Source organism: Papaver somniferum, chromosome 5 (assembly GCF_003573695.1).
Source record: "Papaver somniferum cultivar HN1 chromosome 5, ASM357369v1, whole genome shotgun sequence".
NCBI classification, from domain to species: Eukaryota; Viridiplantae; Streptophyta; class Magnoliopsida; order Ranunculales; family Papaveraceae; genus Papaver; species Papaver somniferum.
Window position 1 is genome coordinate 200737453 of NC_039362.1, and position 17516 is coordinate 200754968.

The 17516-nt window shown below is 37.5% G+C and overlaps 1 non-coding gene across 1 annotated transcript; it reads left to right on the forward strand.

Moving 5' to 3' along the window:
- Nucleotides 1-74, forward strand: TRNAI-AAU. Its single transcript has one exon. It is a non-coding gene; the product is annotated as a tRNA-Ile (tRNA).
- The last annotated feature ends 17442 nt before the right edge of the window (nt 75-17516 follow it).

A 17516-nucleotide genomic window follows, 5' to 3' on the forward strand; every position in this document is an offset into this window, starting at 1 on the left:
GGCCCATTAGCTCAGTTGGTTAGAGCGTCGTGCTAATAACGCGAAGGTCGCAGGTTCGAGACCTGCATGGGCCATTGATTTTTAGCATTTAATTGGAATAATATTGATTTTGGACAATGATACAAATTTCGGGTCATTTGAAAAGATTTGGGGTGCAGTGCTTGCTTTTGGGTCATAAAGTTACATGATCATTTTTGATTCACATAATAGATTTTGGATGACAACAAAAATTTAAATCATATGACATAATTTGAGTTTTGGAAAATTTTGTGTAATACATGTTTTGGTTACCAAAGTAGATTTCGGCGAAGGTGCACTATTTATTTTGATGAAATAAATAAATTTTGTATCAGACTAAGTATTGGGATTCTGGAATAGTTTTGGGTATGAAACAGGTTACGAGTCACTAAGAAATTTATAAAGCACTGCATGTCAAATATTAAGTTGTAGTGGTAAATTATAGGTCACACGATATATTTTGGGGTAATGAACATGCGTATAATGTGAACCCCAGTGGTATATTTAGATCACCAGGCTCATGTTACATATTTTTGGGTCATTAGTGAAAGATAAGTGTGCAGGATTATTGGCCTTTCTTGGAACAAAACCAAATTTGCAAGTTAAACTAATACAATCCAAGATGAAAGGGTTTGTATCCATTTATTACTTACTCCTTTCCAATAATATAGATAGATTGCCTACGTTCATGTTATCCTCTTCCAGGTTGTATTCTGATTACAAGGTTAAGGTCTAGCAAGTCTCAAACACTTCTAGCATAATTACATTCAAGAAAAATGTGCTGTATAGATTCCACATGTTTAGAGCGGCAACGAAAAATAGAATCAATATTATTTATTGAATCCCGTAATGTTTTCAAGAACAACCATGTATACATTTCCACGTAAAAATCATAATCTTAAGGGATATTTTGATTTTTCAAAAACTACTCTGTGTGAAATCACTATTGGGTATAATAAACAAATTACACAAAATTGGTTAAAAAGGCCAAAATCAAGAATTTCTGGGTGAAAAAGACTTGTACATTTTGATACTGTTTAAATGGACAAAAATTAAAAAGATACTGTTCAAATGAACAAAAATATAAAAATAGCCAGGATGTAACCATTTTCATCCTACCCATTTTCAAATATTTTTTCTTATTTTTAATTTATATAAGGATGCATCCAGTTTCATCCTTGCTATTTTTTAAGTTTAAGCCGCGATGAATCCCGTTTCATCCTTGCTATTTTTTTTTGTCCATTTCACCCATACTAATTTTTACTCGTCCATTTGAACCATGTTTTAAATTTTTTTGGACAAATGACCCATTTTCCGAACAAATTAATAGTTCCATTCAAAATAGCTTTGTATGCTGACTTAACACTAAGCATACCACTAGAACCGACCTTCTTTCTAATTTTGTGCTGACCACTGATGAGGATTCTAATCTGCAAATGTTTCTAACACTTGCTTTATTGAATAAAGCTTTTAAGACATCCACCTTCAAGTTCGGGTTTCATTACCAACTAACTGATCTACAATTTTCACGTTCCTAAAGAACATTCTAGCATTGAGTCGACCGTAAAATTAGGAATCCAGTTATGACTCAAGATAAAAATCTTTGTAACATCTCCTATTTCTCAGCAACAATACTGTTTAATGATGATGACACCCTTCTTGCTACCCTCCACAATATATGAACATTGTTTGGGAAAAATTCCAATCAAGAGGCCAGAATTTTCAAAGTATTCATGATATTGTACCCTAGAAAGCATTAGGTTAATCTATGATCCTCCAAGCTAACCTGGAAAGTAAAGCCTCATCGAAAATGTTTGACTGCTTAATATTAAGACCACCAAGCTTTTTAGATAAAGCAACGATTTTCCACCTTTTCAGATATATACCTTTAGAGTCATTCTCCCTTAATTCCTCCAGAACTTCATCCAGATGGAATCTATTTTGTTGGTCAATTGTTTAGGCACGGAAAAAACAAGTATGTGGTGTGAAGCAATAAACGTTAGGAAACTTACTTAACAAAGGTTCGAAAGATTCCAAGGTTTTCGTATTGTGAATGAAATGGGTAATGATCCGCGAGAGCATATGGGTATGATCCCTATTTGTAATACCCGTTCCTCCACCGATACTGTCCCCACTTAGCCACTGCGGATATCTGGCAGTGTGGGGTTTTCAACAGGCATCGCTGCGGTAATCCAACAGAAACTTCCCGTATGGTCACCCATCCCTGAATTATTCCCGCCCGAGCACGCTTAAATGCAGAGTTTTCTGCCAATGCTGGAGCCAATTGTGCTGAAAAGGCATCGGTATAATGTAGACGTTCCTTGCCTCTTGTGAAACCAGTATCTGACATAACATCCCAACATACTCTCCCACCCGAGAACAAGCGAACCATCTCTAATTGTATCCCAATTTAGACCGATATTGTCCCCATTTACCCACTGCGGATATTGTCCCCATTTACCCACTGCGGATATCCAACAACATCTTCCCGAGAGGTCACCCATCCCATGACTACTCCTGGTCGAGCACGCTTAACTGAGAAGTTTTTCCCACAACTCAATTAAGTGTACTCATCAGGCCCCGGTGTTAGGAAAGGAAAAACCATTACTTATATTCCATTCGGCCATCCACTGCCGAAATTTTGGGGTATTACAATACCACCACCTTAAATTGGAGCCGTCCTCGTCTCCCGAATATATTCAAGCCCAGATTTCCGACGTTCTCTTCCCCTCATGAGAAGCACCTGGACCAATCCCTCCAGCATACCTTCTCACCCTCAGCAGATGACCCGTCGTCGGCTCTGATACCATATTGAATTCCATGAGCCTAACATACCTCAAAATTAATTGTTTTTGGGCTAAAGATAATCCTAAGATTTTCAAAATTAATTGTTTATACAAAAAGATTGCTAAAGTTATCGATGAAATCATAAAGGTGTCGAGATACACTAGTTTTTTTTATCCTTTAGAAATGTCAAACAGTCATCTGCAAAAAAACATATGGCCGATAGGGGGACTCACTACACCAAATCAAGGATTTTAATTCCATGCACAAGGTCTCAATTTTTAGTGGATGAAAGTTTTTTTGAAAAAAAATCTATGCATAAAATAAAAAGATAAGGTAATAAGGGTCTCCCTATCTGAGACCTCTTTTAGGAAGAAAAGAGTTACCAGGAGCTACACTAAGCAAAATACATATAGATACAATTGAGATACATTGCTCCACCAACTTGCAACAGTCATCATTAAACCAAGTTTTATAAAGGAATGGGATCACAAAGATCCACCCGACTCTGTCAAAAGCTTTTGACATTGTGACTTATATGTCCATATAACATTTTCCCGATCTTTGTTCCTTATTGTATCATCAATTTCATGGGCTATCACCATGTTGTACGACATATTTTTACCTTGCAAGAAAGTAGCTCAAAAAGGCGATATAACCCTATATAATTTTGGAAACAATATTGTAAGATGTGTTACAATGACTTATTGGTCTAAATTCAATAACATTCCTAGGGAAAGTAACTCTCGGTATGAGACTAACAAAATTATGGTTACACTGTTTAAGAATATGCTTCGAGTTACCAAGGTAAACCATATTAATGGTGTCTTCTTCCACAACATCCTACATACTCTGGTAAAAAACATGAGGCAAACCATCTGGACTGGGTGAGTCCAAGGTTTCTTTTTAATACCACCTTCTTGATTTCATTAACAATGACTGAAAAAGCGAGGGTACCCAAATATACCTCAAACCAAAACTTTTCCTACCTATAAGTCCTTTCTCCGAAAGTGATTGTCTATGGATACGAGATCGAGACAATACAACTAATCGGTTCACACTTTGTGTGATCGTCTATGGATACGAGATCGAGACAATACAACGACAAAGTGTGTTTACTTGATATGAGTCGGACAAAGGCTCTTCCGTTTATCTTAGCATAAACTCCTTCGTCAGGTCTAGATCTATCTTATGTTTTGTTAGAGCATAGCTCGATCGAACTCGCATGCGTTGCTATATCAAGCATGTTTGTCAATGTTAGTGATCAAAACTATAAGTCTTTATTTCTAGCCTATTAGCTAAGTCTTGGACCAGGATAGGAAAAGTGTAGTTGAGCTCAAGGAATTCATGGCGATTCAACGACAACGACGAAGATCTACACCAAGGAACCGTGGAACTTCATCAACAAAAAGGTATGTGAAGACTTGAACTTATCTATCACTCAAAAGTCTATCTATTCTATCTCCTACTTCTTATGAGACAAAAGTACTATGCTATATAGACTAGATCAAACACATTTGATATTTCGAGCTGAGTATTCAATGCTTATTTTTTTCTCGAAATTCATGTGTTGGTAAAGCATCTCGCTTTGATCAGGTTTATCTTCATCTTTCAATCATATTTGAGAATTGCTCTGACGTGAATATGATCTGTGAATAACGGTTGGGATAGCGTCCTCTTAGAATGTCTCAATGATTGAAATGAGAATTTAGATTACATAACCATGTATTCCTTGATCCGAAGTTTTCGAACTTTGTTGAGCAAGAAGAATCAGGTGGATTGTGGAGTTGGCTTGCGAAGTCCGCGAACTGACGGAAGTTTTCGAACCGAAAATTTCTGCTGGGTTTTTTCCACTAACTCGTTTGTGTGCTTAGTCCGAGAACTCAGTCTGTGAACCTAGTCCGCGAACTGGCAGAAGTTCTCGAACCGAGAATTTCTGCTGAGTTTGGAAAACTCAACCGATTAAACTTTAGTCCGCGAACTTGTTTGTGAACTTAAGGGGTTATGATCTAAAGATGTGCTCTGAACATAGATATTAAATTAATGTTTATGGGTGAAAACTATTCCTGCCGAATTTGGTAGTTTGGTGTGTGTGGATGAGGAATGAATCTAAACCCTAAACAAATGCACTGCACGGGAGTGCTTTGTGATTCGAGAAATCAATCTGTACAATTCTGTCCTAAACCAAGAAATGGCCGTTGCAGCCTTGCTTCGGTCACAAAGTGAAGGAGATGGGGTTGATCTTAGGGAGGGAAGCGAAGAAGGTGTTGATATTGTGAAGGTGTTGTATATGTATGACTTGTATCAGAAAGCTGAAATGACTTGCAGAATGTAAGCTATCAGTTCCGGTGTTTGAATACGATTATATCAACACTTGCTTCTGTTGTCTTGTTTTGTTGAAATAAGGAGGAGAACCTATTTATACAAGTCATTGAGTCTTACTCACGTATCTCGTGGGAAGTGGAGAAAGTGGAGTGATGGATTAGTGGAGTTGCGGGTGTTAGTGTTACACGATCAGTCTTGCCCACTTCTCCCATCATCACTAATCGTCCATGACTTCCTGGCACGTTCTTGTGATGGCGCGTTGTGCGCTGCACGCTGTAAAACGCCAGACCAATACCCCAGTATGTATCCCCCAGTTTTTGACATGATTGATGTCTCGAGTGTGTGGATCTTGGGACCCACAGAAGGTAGCATGTAATGCTAGGTTAAATAACTAAGTTATTTGGAATTTGATACTTGTAATATATCACGTGAATTCTATGCATGTAATGCATTGAATATATTCAGCATGTATGAAGCATCGCTGTTTTAAGGCTTAATGGAGTAAGTCACGATTAAGCGTCTTAAAATAGATGCGTGTCTTGTGGGGTAGAGTGGAGGATGGTAATCACCACAACACCTCATTGACCAGTTAACTCCTGACCAGGGTTGTATAACCAAGCAGGTGAAGTTGAACGGATGAGATGATCTTTGAGACATTCATCTGCGACCGTTAGTGGAATTAGGGTTTATGAAGAGGTGCACAAGCATCACTCTTCAACTTGGTCGAAACCAAGATTGGGACGCAATTTTGGCCTGGCCGATCGTGCATGCGTGTAGACGGCATGCCGGTGTAGGCACCCATACCTCATTGTCTCGTGAAAGTGTGATCTAAGCCACTCAATTTGTCCGGCGAAGTTGAGTGGTTGAGATCAATTTGCGATAGAAATCCGGTGCCGCAAAAGCCGCGTGTCATGCCAACTTCGGGAGCGTTTCGAGACGACCAAGCTTGGTCGGTCTTGGCCGATTAGTCTGGTATACAGACGACGGGATGGTGTACACGTACATACCTTAATACCCCGTAGAAACGTGACCTGAGCCACTCAATTTGTCCGACAAAGTTGAGTGGTCGAGATTAGTTTGAAATTGGGAGGTGTGACCACGCCTAGTTTGGGCGTGCGAATCGAGACGACCAGTCATGACATGCCTTGGCCGATCGAGTGTGGAGATAGGTGGGACCACAGTGATCGTGTTGATACTCACTGGACCTGCTTAATCGACTCCTAGACCCTTCGTTCGATCAGGTGAAAATGGACGCTCGTGATCGAAAATCTTAATTAGGGTTCTGCCAGCCATGCGTCATGTCTTGTTTGGACGCACAAATTGGGACGACCATCCATGTTTGGTCCTGACCGATCGGTCATGTATGTAGGAGGGCCCACAGTGTTTGTGTTGATATGCTCTGGGCCCTTTGAATCTACATCTACACCCTCCATCTATGCCTACGAAGATGGATGGTTGAGACTGATTTGCGACACATGTAATGTGCTGCAAACACTAATTTAGGGTTTCTCGTCCAGCCGCTTTGGCTGGAAGAATTGGCAAGCCATGCTACCCTTTTGGGGAGGCCGACCATGCGGGATCTGCATTGGTCCGGTGTTGAACATTCCAATACCTGCTTGAGGGTTATGGATTCGATCTAAGCCATCCAATAATGCAGGTGAAGTTGGTTGGTCGTGATTGTTTCTGAGACTGATATGGACAGTCCAAATGCTCAATCAGGATAGTATAACACACCGAGAGATGTATGCTAAATCGGGCTAGTATAACACACCGAGAGCGGCAGCCTGTACGGGTATTTCGTATATGCTTCATAATTAACGCTTGGAGATTCGTGTTGCTCTGCTGAGAGCAACAATCAGTCGTCATGCCGCACCAATAAGGAGAGTTCAGCGGGAAATACAAGGCTAATCGTGTATTGATTGAGAATGCTTTAAATTCACAGGGCGTATGGTATTGTTGCTACATGCTCCATTTTAGGTGAATTAGTAAAGTGGAGAAGTATTCATCACTTATCAGTGGCTTTATCCTTTGCAGGATGTCAGCGCATAAATTTGGTTTTACAATTTTAGCCTTGAACTAAAATCCACCATCAACAATTACTAAGGAATGCTTTATGCAAACCGTGGCTATAATGTTCATTGAGCCGATTCAATCGAATCGAATCATCTTAATTCAATTGTGTCTTGTGTAGTTATATAAGATCTCATAACAATTGAATGACTCTCTAACTAGTTCGTTTGAGTCAAGTGAACTAGTTATGATGAATGAGGAACCAAGTCAATATGAGAAGATCATATGGTTGCCTTTTGGTTACTATGTTGAACCAACATAAGTGTACACGTTTGGGCCAGTTTTCACGAACCTGGAAAACGTTTGTCACAAGTGTGTTTGACAAGCTATGTCTTTCGATCTAACGGTTGAGAGATATTGTCTTGAATCTAAATCAGGTTTCATCTAACGGTGAATATGGATTTCTTTGTAACTAAGGAAAAACCCTGATTTGAAAGGCTATATATAGGAGACATCTAGCAAGAGAAAAACTTAATCCCCACACACCTTTGTTGTGTGATACTAGTGCGCTTGATAGAGTAAATCTCCATTAACCCTTGAGTTTCTTCTCTAAATTCGGGTTAACGACTTAAATACTTCATTGGGATTGTGAAGCCAGACCGATACTACTTTTATCGTAGTTGTGTGCTCTGATCTTACTTTTCTATCGTAGGAGTACAATCGATTGATTGGCTTGAGAACGTTCGAGTTATCCGATAGGTAAGATAAAGAAGTCACGAACATCTTCGTCTCACTGTTCGTGATTCCTCAATATTCTTCTTGTGTATTCAGGAATTGAGTATTGAGAGGCGATTGATTTATCTAGGCTATTCTTCGGGAATATAAGACCGGATTAATCAATTGGTTCCTATTATACCTTGATTATATCAAAAAACGGAACAAAACTAGGGTTTATCTGTGGGAGACAGATTTATCCTTTGATAGACTTTTCTGTATGACACAGATTTGTTTATTTATCAAAGCCTGCGATTTTGGGTCGTAGCAACTCTTTGTTGTAGGTGAGATCATCAAAGGGAATAAAGTACGTAGTATCCTGCTGGGATCAGAGGCGTAGGGGTGCAACTGTACCTTGTATCAGTGGGAGACTGATAGGGGTTCAACTATAGTCCAGTACGAAGTTAATTGGTAGTAGGCTAGTGTCTGTAGCGGCTTAAAACAATGTGTATCTAATCTGGACTAGGTCCCGGGGTTTTTCTGCATTTGCGGTTTTCTCGTTAACAAAACTTCTGGTGTCTGTGTTATTTCTTTTACACATTATATTTTATATAATAGAAATAATACATGTTGTGCGTTAGATCATCAACTTCTCTAATCCAACCTTTGGTTGTTGATTGTAGTTGATTGATCCTTGGACATTGGTATTTGGTACCGTCCAAGTTATCTCTCTTTGATAAAGACTCGCGAATTTCTATTTGCTTGAGTAAAGATCAAATTGAGAGATTGATATAAAAATTCTTTGAGATACTTTTTATCTAGATTGAGTCCGACTGTCTAGTTGATTCTCTAGCAAAGTGTTTCGGAGTTTGTCCATACAGATTGCTAAGCAAAATATTGGGTGGTGTTGTTAGACCCCCGCTTTTTCAATTGGTATCAGAGCATGCAAACACATTAAAGACCTCATCAGTCTGTGTTTGTAGCGATCTGACTCTATGGACAAGAGTATATCTGATAAACGCGTCACCGGTAATAAAGAGTCTATCTCGTCTAAATCTATTAAATAAAAATTTTTCTCTTTCTTGAATATAGACAAACCCAGTAGGGTGACGAGACAGACAAAACTTGACATGGATGCTTCTGTTTTTTCCCAAAAAAAGACCAGTTCTACTGAAAAATGGGATACAACTAAAGAGAGTAGATCAATTCTAAATCTAATCAGAATTCAAGCTGTTAAGATGAAACAACTAAAACTCCATGTCAATAATCTCCTTAGTATAGACAAAGATTGCAAAGTCCATGGAAAAACCAAAGATCTTTCTCTCGAGAGCAGACTCGAAAAAGATGTCTTGAATATTGAACGACTCTTGAATAAACTCTCTGTTCAAGGTTGTTCAAAGCAATCTAATATATCAGGAGCTTCTGAAGCCTTGTCTTTAGAAGTAGATACAGGTGTTCCTAATGTTCCCACCAAACTTGGGTCATTCTGTAGAAGAGACAAAACTTCTGATAAAAAGGTATGTCTTGTTTGTGAGATCAAGAGTTCTATTAGACAAAAGAGAAACTCCAAGTTGAATAAAGATTCCTTAGTTCAACTACAACACACCTTATATATGATTCTTGAAGGTGTGACTGACATCCGTATGATTAAGCCGATTGGTTTTCGTACCTATCCTGTTTATGCGGAGGAAAGTCAGTACAGGGAGTTCCTCTAATGTTCAAAGGCAGAATAGACGTCTTGATAAACATCGGTCAAAGGAAGTTCAACGGTGTGTCTTAAAAAGCAACGATATTCCTGTTGAGAAAGTCATCCCAGAAGAAAAAAGGCTCGATGAGATTAGAAACGACATCAAAGAGATAATTGTAAAACACAAAGAGTTGGTCAACAGATTATACTCTTCCTCATGTCAAAGCACTTCTGGTGAGCAGTCTATCTTTGTCTCGTATTTTGATGACAATAAATTTTATGACAATTTCTCATGTCAAACAGGATTCCTCTCTAAAGCCAAGAGGAAAAATAAACTTAACCAAAAACACAAACCTCATAATGAGCCTGGGGCTCGTACTTGTGCTAATTAATCACAAGGTTTGAGAACTTACTCATGAAAAACCCTATTGAGTAAGTTGTGTTTAGAACATGTATACTTGTTGTTTGCATCTGTTAAGTTAGGCTATTTTCTTATCGTCCATAACAAAACTTGCTAACATGAGAACAAGTATTGTTTAAGTGAAAAATTATTTAGTTGCGTTGTGTCTCTTTTATAAAAGTCCTGTTTTTCGAAAATTCTTAAGGACTTTATTTTCTATGGGTATCTGTTGTACTCGAACGGATTGTGTTCTGGCCTGAGTTAACTTTTCCTCTAAAACCCTAAAGTGTCTTTCCCAAGTTTAAATACTTCTTAGGGTTACAAGTCGTTCGTGTACTCCTGGTATTTTTTCTATTGTTCAAGAATGTCTTCCTCTTATTCTTGCTATGGTGATTTTTCAAAAGGGTTTCTCAACAGTGGCATTGAGGTTGAGTCCAAGAGGAAAAGAACGCTCGTAGACAAAGACCATCCTAATGCTTCATGTTTTTATGCTTACACTCATGAAGATGCTGAAAGGGATGATATGATCTCTGCTGAAGTTGTTCACGACTTTCTTAAGTATTTTGGGGAAGCAAAAAAACAACTGGTTGATACTCTCAAAGGCCTTGATACAGTAAAAACTGAGTTGGAAAAGGTTGTATCTGACCTTGGTCTCATAAAAGCTCAAGTCAAGGCTCTTCGCAAGGAGAATCATCTCCATGATAATGCTGAGAAGGATGTTGATCACAAGCTATTAGACTTCACATTGCATATGGAATCCGTTTAGCTTGTTATTCTTATAGATGCCTAAGAAGTCTTTTTTTTTTCTTAGTTGGAAGGATAACTAGTGCTTTGAATAGCGAAGATTGTGACTACACATAGCTATTATTTGTTTCATTCTCTTATTCTTATTTTTTAGGTTTTAAATTCTAAAAATATTTGAGGATGATTATTATTGTAATATTTTATTGGTTACTTATATTGCAATATTGTTTATGGGATATGTATTGTTTACGGTCGTGAACTTGAAGGTCCCACATGTTGTCAAAAGTAAAGTCGTTTATGATCGATATTCATATGGGTTTAAGGAAGAATCGACTTTTGAAAATCACAAACGTTAAGCCTATGCAATCATGTATTTGATGTAAAATAGGATGTGAACGTTTGTTTTGCAAGGATAAGGTCTATTATGTCACTCTGTGATACAAAGATAGAATTGATCCTTGTATGTTTATCCACGGTTTTGGTCTTTATTGATCTATTATTTTGTATACCGTGAAGGCTCCATTGTGTGTCTTGTGTCGAGCAGCTTACAACTAAGTCGATTAACGTCGGCTTTGTTGGTTGTTCCATGAGATGCTATATGTGAGCATTAGAAACCAAATTAATCATTCTTGGTTATTTAGTTTGTACTCCATAAGCTTCTTCTTTCTCTCTTATGTTGAGTACATGTACGGTTAAGTTTGTCATCTTCTTTTGATAACTTAATCGGGGTTCCATAATTCTCTTATGTTGAGCCCAAAAATAATTAAATTGATTACTTCGGTGATTAGTTTGGTTATTCTTATCCCGATTAGATTAATTATAGGTTCTCTTGTAGTTAATCTAGTTGAAGTTTCAAATATTCCACAATCTCCTGTGTTGAGTAGTTGAAATATTATACTAATCATACTCGTATGGTTATTGTAGTCATATATTCCGTAAGGTTTTCCTTATGTCGAGTATTCTCATATTCCATAAGGTTCTTCTTATGTTGAGTATTTGAACGATTGAGTTAGTTATCTCCGTATGATTAACTTTGTCGTAGCCGGTTGCTCTGTGAGTTTACTTATGTTGAGCACCTCTCAATTAAATTGATCATTTTTGTGGTTTTGATTTAATTGCATATTCAATTAACATATTCATGGGTTTACTTGTGAGTATTTTGGTTGAGTAATTGGATATAGAAAATCATTCGCGTGGTTTTTGGTGTCCAAATCAAAATCCTTCGTTTCTTTTGAAATTAAGGTCGCTCATGTTGTTCTCTTGGGAATGACATCAAATGGGGGAGAGTTCTTTTGAAATTTTGCTTAATGGTAATATCTTGCGGGGAGTGCGGCTGTGGAATTTTTAGGGGTTATCTTGTATCTTTAAACTCCTTGATGAATGCTGTTAGCTTCGGCTATAAGATTGCATCTAAATTTAAGTTGATGTGTGTCTTTTCTTTTGGTCATGAAAGGTCTCTTGTGGAAATTTCATTATGAACCCGTTATTTTACCTTTGCCAATTTTATTGACATAAAGGGGGAGAAATATTGTAGGTCACACCACAAATACATATGGTTCTCGGATCATTGTGTAAGGGGGAGTGGTTTCCATGATCAAGATAGAGTATTGACTAAGGGGGAGTGATACATATCACCATAGTATTATTAATAAAGTCGTAATACAATTGGACTTTGATGTTCATAATAATACTATGACACTGTAGAATAATGATCGAGACTCTTGATTTCTCTCATTATTTGTGCTATGAATCTTCAACAATGGTGATACTAAACTTACAACCTTTGGGATCATTGGAGTACTTGGAAGGACGAATATTTCAAGGAACGTTGAAGATTAGACTATGGAATAAGAGTCACTAAAGTTTATCTTTTTTGTATTCCATATGTATTAATAGTTTTGTCACTAAAATTGACAAAGGGGGAGATTTTTAGAGCATATCTCGGTCGAACTCGCATGCGTTGCTATATCAAGCATGTTTGTCAATGTTAGTGATCAAAACTAAAAGTCTTGATTTCTAGCCTATTAGCTAAGTCTCGGACTAGGATATGAAAAGTGTAGTTGAGCTCAAGGACTTCATGGCGATTCAACGAAAACGATGAAGATCTACACCAAGGAACCGTGGAAATTCATCAACAAAAAGGTATGTGAAGACTTGAACTTATCTATCACTCAAAAGTCTATCTATTCTATCTCCTACTTCTTATGAGACAAAAGTCGTATGCTATATAGACTAGATCAAACACATTTGATATTTCGAGTTGAGTATTCAATTAGAGCTGGCAAACCAGCCAAAAACCGGCGGGTTGATCCGCCCGGCCCGTAAAAAACCCGTGCCCGCCCCGGCTGGGTCCTAAACAAGCCGGGTACGGGTTGGAGAAATAACGTCTTGTGATAAAACGGGTTAACCCGTCCCGACCCGTAAAACCGCAGGTTAAACCCGAAACCCGTCTGCTGCTAACTTTACCACCGTATGATTTCTACTTTTAATCCTGTTCATTCATTTATCATATAAAACTCTAAAAACCCTAGAAGATCACTTATGTTTCTTCTCTTTCTTTTCTGGTTTTTCTTTTCTCTTTCCATTTTTCTTCTCCACCGCACGAACTGTGAGTGAGTGATTCATGATTCTTCTGAAATTTGAATAAACTTAATGAATAAGTGAATCAAGGAAAAAGTTAATGAGTATGTGGAGTTAATTTTGGTTAGGGTTTCGTGATGATTGAAGAAAGAGGAATCAATAAAATTAGGATTAGGGTTCTAGAATGGATTGAAAATTTTATATCAAATTGAGAATGAAATCAAGTAAGTAATTATGGGTATTGGGTGTTAAGTTTAAGGTTGAATTTTTAGTTATTTATTTTCAATTTAATTCACATTGATGAATCAGTGAGTTAGGGTTCCAACATGAACTGGAAATTTGATTGATGATGAATACGATGAAATTGAAAGATGATTTTGTTAAATTGAGGTTTAGATTCGTATAATAATTGGATGAACTCCATCGATTAGGGTTCTTAATAGAAAAGAGAATTCATGGTTCACGGGTTTGAAACTTAGTTGAAAAAAAAAAGAAAATTGACGGTTTAGGGATATGATGGAATCAAGTTGAAGATTAAGCAAAGGGTGAATCATTTGTTTCAATTTGGAATTAATCTGAGAACCTGTTATATGGATATTAGGTTACTAGTTTGAGATGAAGTGTATGTGAGTTGGATTAGTAATATGATGGGATGAAGATGGGTTTGCGTTTTTGTTGTTGTTGGTTAATGTTGCAGATTAGTGGTAGTGATAACGAGAAGATTTATGAATGAAATTGAGATGCAGGTGATGAAAGTGGTGGATGTGAATTGATTTTAGGTTAGAAACGATAATCCTAGGTTAGGGTTTGATTCTTTACTCTTTTTCACAGCAGACTAGAGAACTTATAATTGTGTTTTTTTTCTATGTAATCCTATGTTTTAGTATTATCCCCAAGTTATGTTCTGTGGTTTGGTCTCTGTTTTGTCATAAATTAACTTAATGAAATTATAATTTTATTTTTAATTAAACAAGTCGGGTTAACCCGTGAACCCGCAAGCTTTACCCGTTACGGGTGCGGGTTGAAGAAATGATCACCCGTGAAGAATATCGACCCGCGGGTTTTGACCCGTGTTAACCCGAACCCGTGTAACCCGTAACAAGCCAGCCCCGGCCCGCCCGTTTGCCAGCTCTATATTCAATGCTTATCTTTTTCTCGAAATTCATGTGTTGGTAAAGCATCTCGCTTTGATCAGGTTTATCTCCATATTTCAATCATATTTGAGAATTGCTCTGACGTGAATACGATCTGTGAATAACGGTTGGGATAACGTCCTCTGAGAATGTCTCAATGATTGAAATGAGAGTTTAGATTACACAACCATGTATTCCTTGATCCGAAGTTTTCGAACTTTGTTGAGCAAGAAGAATCCGGTGGATTATGGAGTTGGCTTTCCAAGTCCGCGAACTCAGTCCGCGAACTGACGGAATTTTTCGAACCGAAAATTTCTGCTGGGTTTTTCCACTAACTCGTTTGTGTGCTTAGTCCGCGAACTCAGTCCGTAAACCTAGTCCGCGAACTGGCGGAAGTTCTCGAACCGAGAATTTCTGCTGAGTTTGAAAAACTCAACCGATTAAACTTAGTCCGCGAACTTGTTTCTGAACTTAAGGGGTTATGATCTAAAGATGTACTCTGAAGATATATATTAAATTACTAAGGAATGCTTTATGCAAACCGTGGCTATAATGTTCATTGATCCGATTCAATCGAATCGAATCATCTTAATTCAATTGTGTCTTGTGTAGTTACATAAGATCTCATAGCAATTGAATGACTCTCTAACTAGTTCGTTTGAGTCAAGTGAACTAGTTATGATGAATGAGGAACCAAGTCAATATGAGAAGCTCATATGGTTGCCTTTTGGCTACTATGTTGAACCAACATAAGTGTACACGTTTAGGCAGGTTTTCACGAACCTGGAAAACGTTTGTCACAAGTGTGTTTGACAAGTTATGTCTTTTGATCTATCGATTGAGAGATATTGGCTTGAATCTAAATCAGGTTTCATCTAACGGTGAATATGTATTTCTTTGTAACTAAGGCAAAACCCTGATTTGAAAGGCTATATATAGGAGACATCTATCTAGAGCAAAACTTAATCCCCACACACCTTTCTTGTGTGATACTAGTGCGCTCGCTAGAGTCGATCTCCATTAACCCTTGAGTTTCTTCTCTAAATTAGGGTTAACGACTTAAAGACTTCATTGGGATTGTGAAGCCAGACCGATACTACTTTTATCGTAGTTGTGTGATCTGATCTTACTTTTATATCGTACGAGTACAATCGATTGATTGTCTTGAGAACGTTCGAGTTCTCCGATAGGTAAGATAAAGAAGTCACGAACATCTTCGTCTCACTGTTCGTGATTCCTCGATATTCTTCTTGTGTATTCAGGAATTGAGTATTGAGAGGTGATTGATTTATCTAGGATGTTCTTCGGGGATCGGATTAATCAATTGGTTCTTGTGCTACCTTGATTATATCAAAAATCGGAACAAAACTAGGGTTTATCTGTGGGAGACAGATTTATCCTTTGATAGACTTTTCTGTGTGATACAGATTTGTTGATTTATCAAAGCCTGCGATTTTGGGTCGTAGCAACTCTTTGTTTCGGTTGAGATCAGCAAAGGGAATCAAGTACGTAGTATCCTGCTGGGATCAGAGGCGTAGGGGTGCAACTGTACCTTGTATCAGTGGGAGACTGATAGGGGTTCAACTATAGTCCAGTACGAAGTTAATTGGTAGTAGGCTAGTGTCTGTAGCGGCTTAATATAGTGTGTATCTAATCTGGACTAGGTCCCGGGGTTTTTCTGCATTTGCGGTTTTCTCGTTAACAAGACTTCTGATGTCTGTGTTATTTCTTTTCCGCATTATATTATATATAATAGAAATAATACAGGTTGTGCGTTAGATCATCAACTTCTCTAATCCAACCTTTGGTTGTTAATTGTAGTTGATTGATCCTTAGACTTTGGTCTTTGGTACCATCCAAGTTATCTCTCTTTGATAAAGACTCGCGAATTTCTATTTGCTTGAGTAAAGATCAAATTGAGAGATTGAGATAAAAACTCTTTGAGATACTTTTTATCTAGATTGAGTTTGACTGTCTAGTTGATTCTCTAGTAAAGTGTTTCGGAGTTTGTCCATACAGATTGCTAAGCCAAATATTGGGTGGTGTTGTTAGACCCCCGCTTTTTCATGTTTAATCATCCGAAGGTAATCAATTAAGATTAAGCCAACAACACCTTTAATCCAAAGGAACCGTGTTGATGCCGATCTACTTCAATCAATCAATCCAATCTACCACAAGGATAAACCGATTATTAATTGGATCCTCTTTTCCCAAACAAGTATTGTGCACACCAAAGATTATAAACCCAAGTCAGATCTTCAATGTCTTCTTTGTCTTAAATATTCTTTGATCTTCAATAAACACCTGCACACAATCACTTGAATCTCTTGTGATCAATCACGCACAGAATGAAGTCTGTTAACAATGGATTATCACAAGATCATCTTTAGAACTACAAACAGTATAAAGATCCCTGTCGAAACTCTGTACTAGTTTGAATGAATCTTATATTAGAAGAGAAGATTCTCAAGCATAAACAAACTAAGTGCAAACATATTTCAACCACCGTTAGTCAATCAAATCAATCGAAAACAAAGATAAACCGCAATTATCTAGTTTCCCACCAACGGGTCGCGCTAGAGCTTCTCAATCCCAAATAAGACTTTAAAACAAGCGGTCATAAGAGATTTCACCTAATTAGATTACTCTCCTCTCCGATTGGCGGCTACACCAGTAACAATGACAAAAGAGTAAGTCAAATTGTTACGAAGGATTAGTTTGCTAGTAGAGGAAAACTTCGGTATTTATGAACTTGGAAGTTTGGACACCAAGGAATTTCCAAAACCGAAAATATACTCAAGATATTCATTAATGCACAGATTCGGTTTTCATAATTCCTGGAAATGCTCTGTCCAAAAATAACAATCGAAATCTCTTGGAAAATATAATTAGTAAATGCACATTACTAATTCCGTATGTTTCCTTCCATGATAAATTAATAACCTTAATTAAAAGATTTTTAACTTATTTATGTTTCGATTCTGGGATTCTCTTCCATTTAACCTTTAAGGAATATCTTTGAACAATTATAGAAATACGCATTTAGCACGTGTTCAAAGTTTGTCGACATCTTTACTTTGTAAGTTCTCTTTCACACTTACAATCTTGAAACCGATTTTCC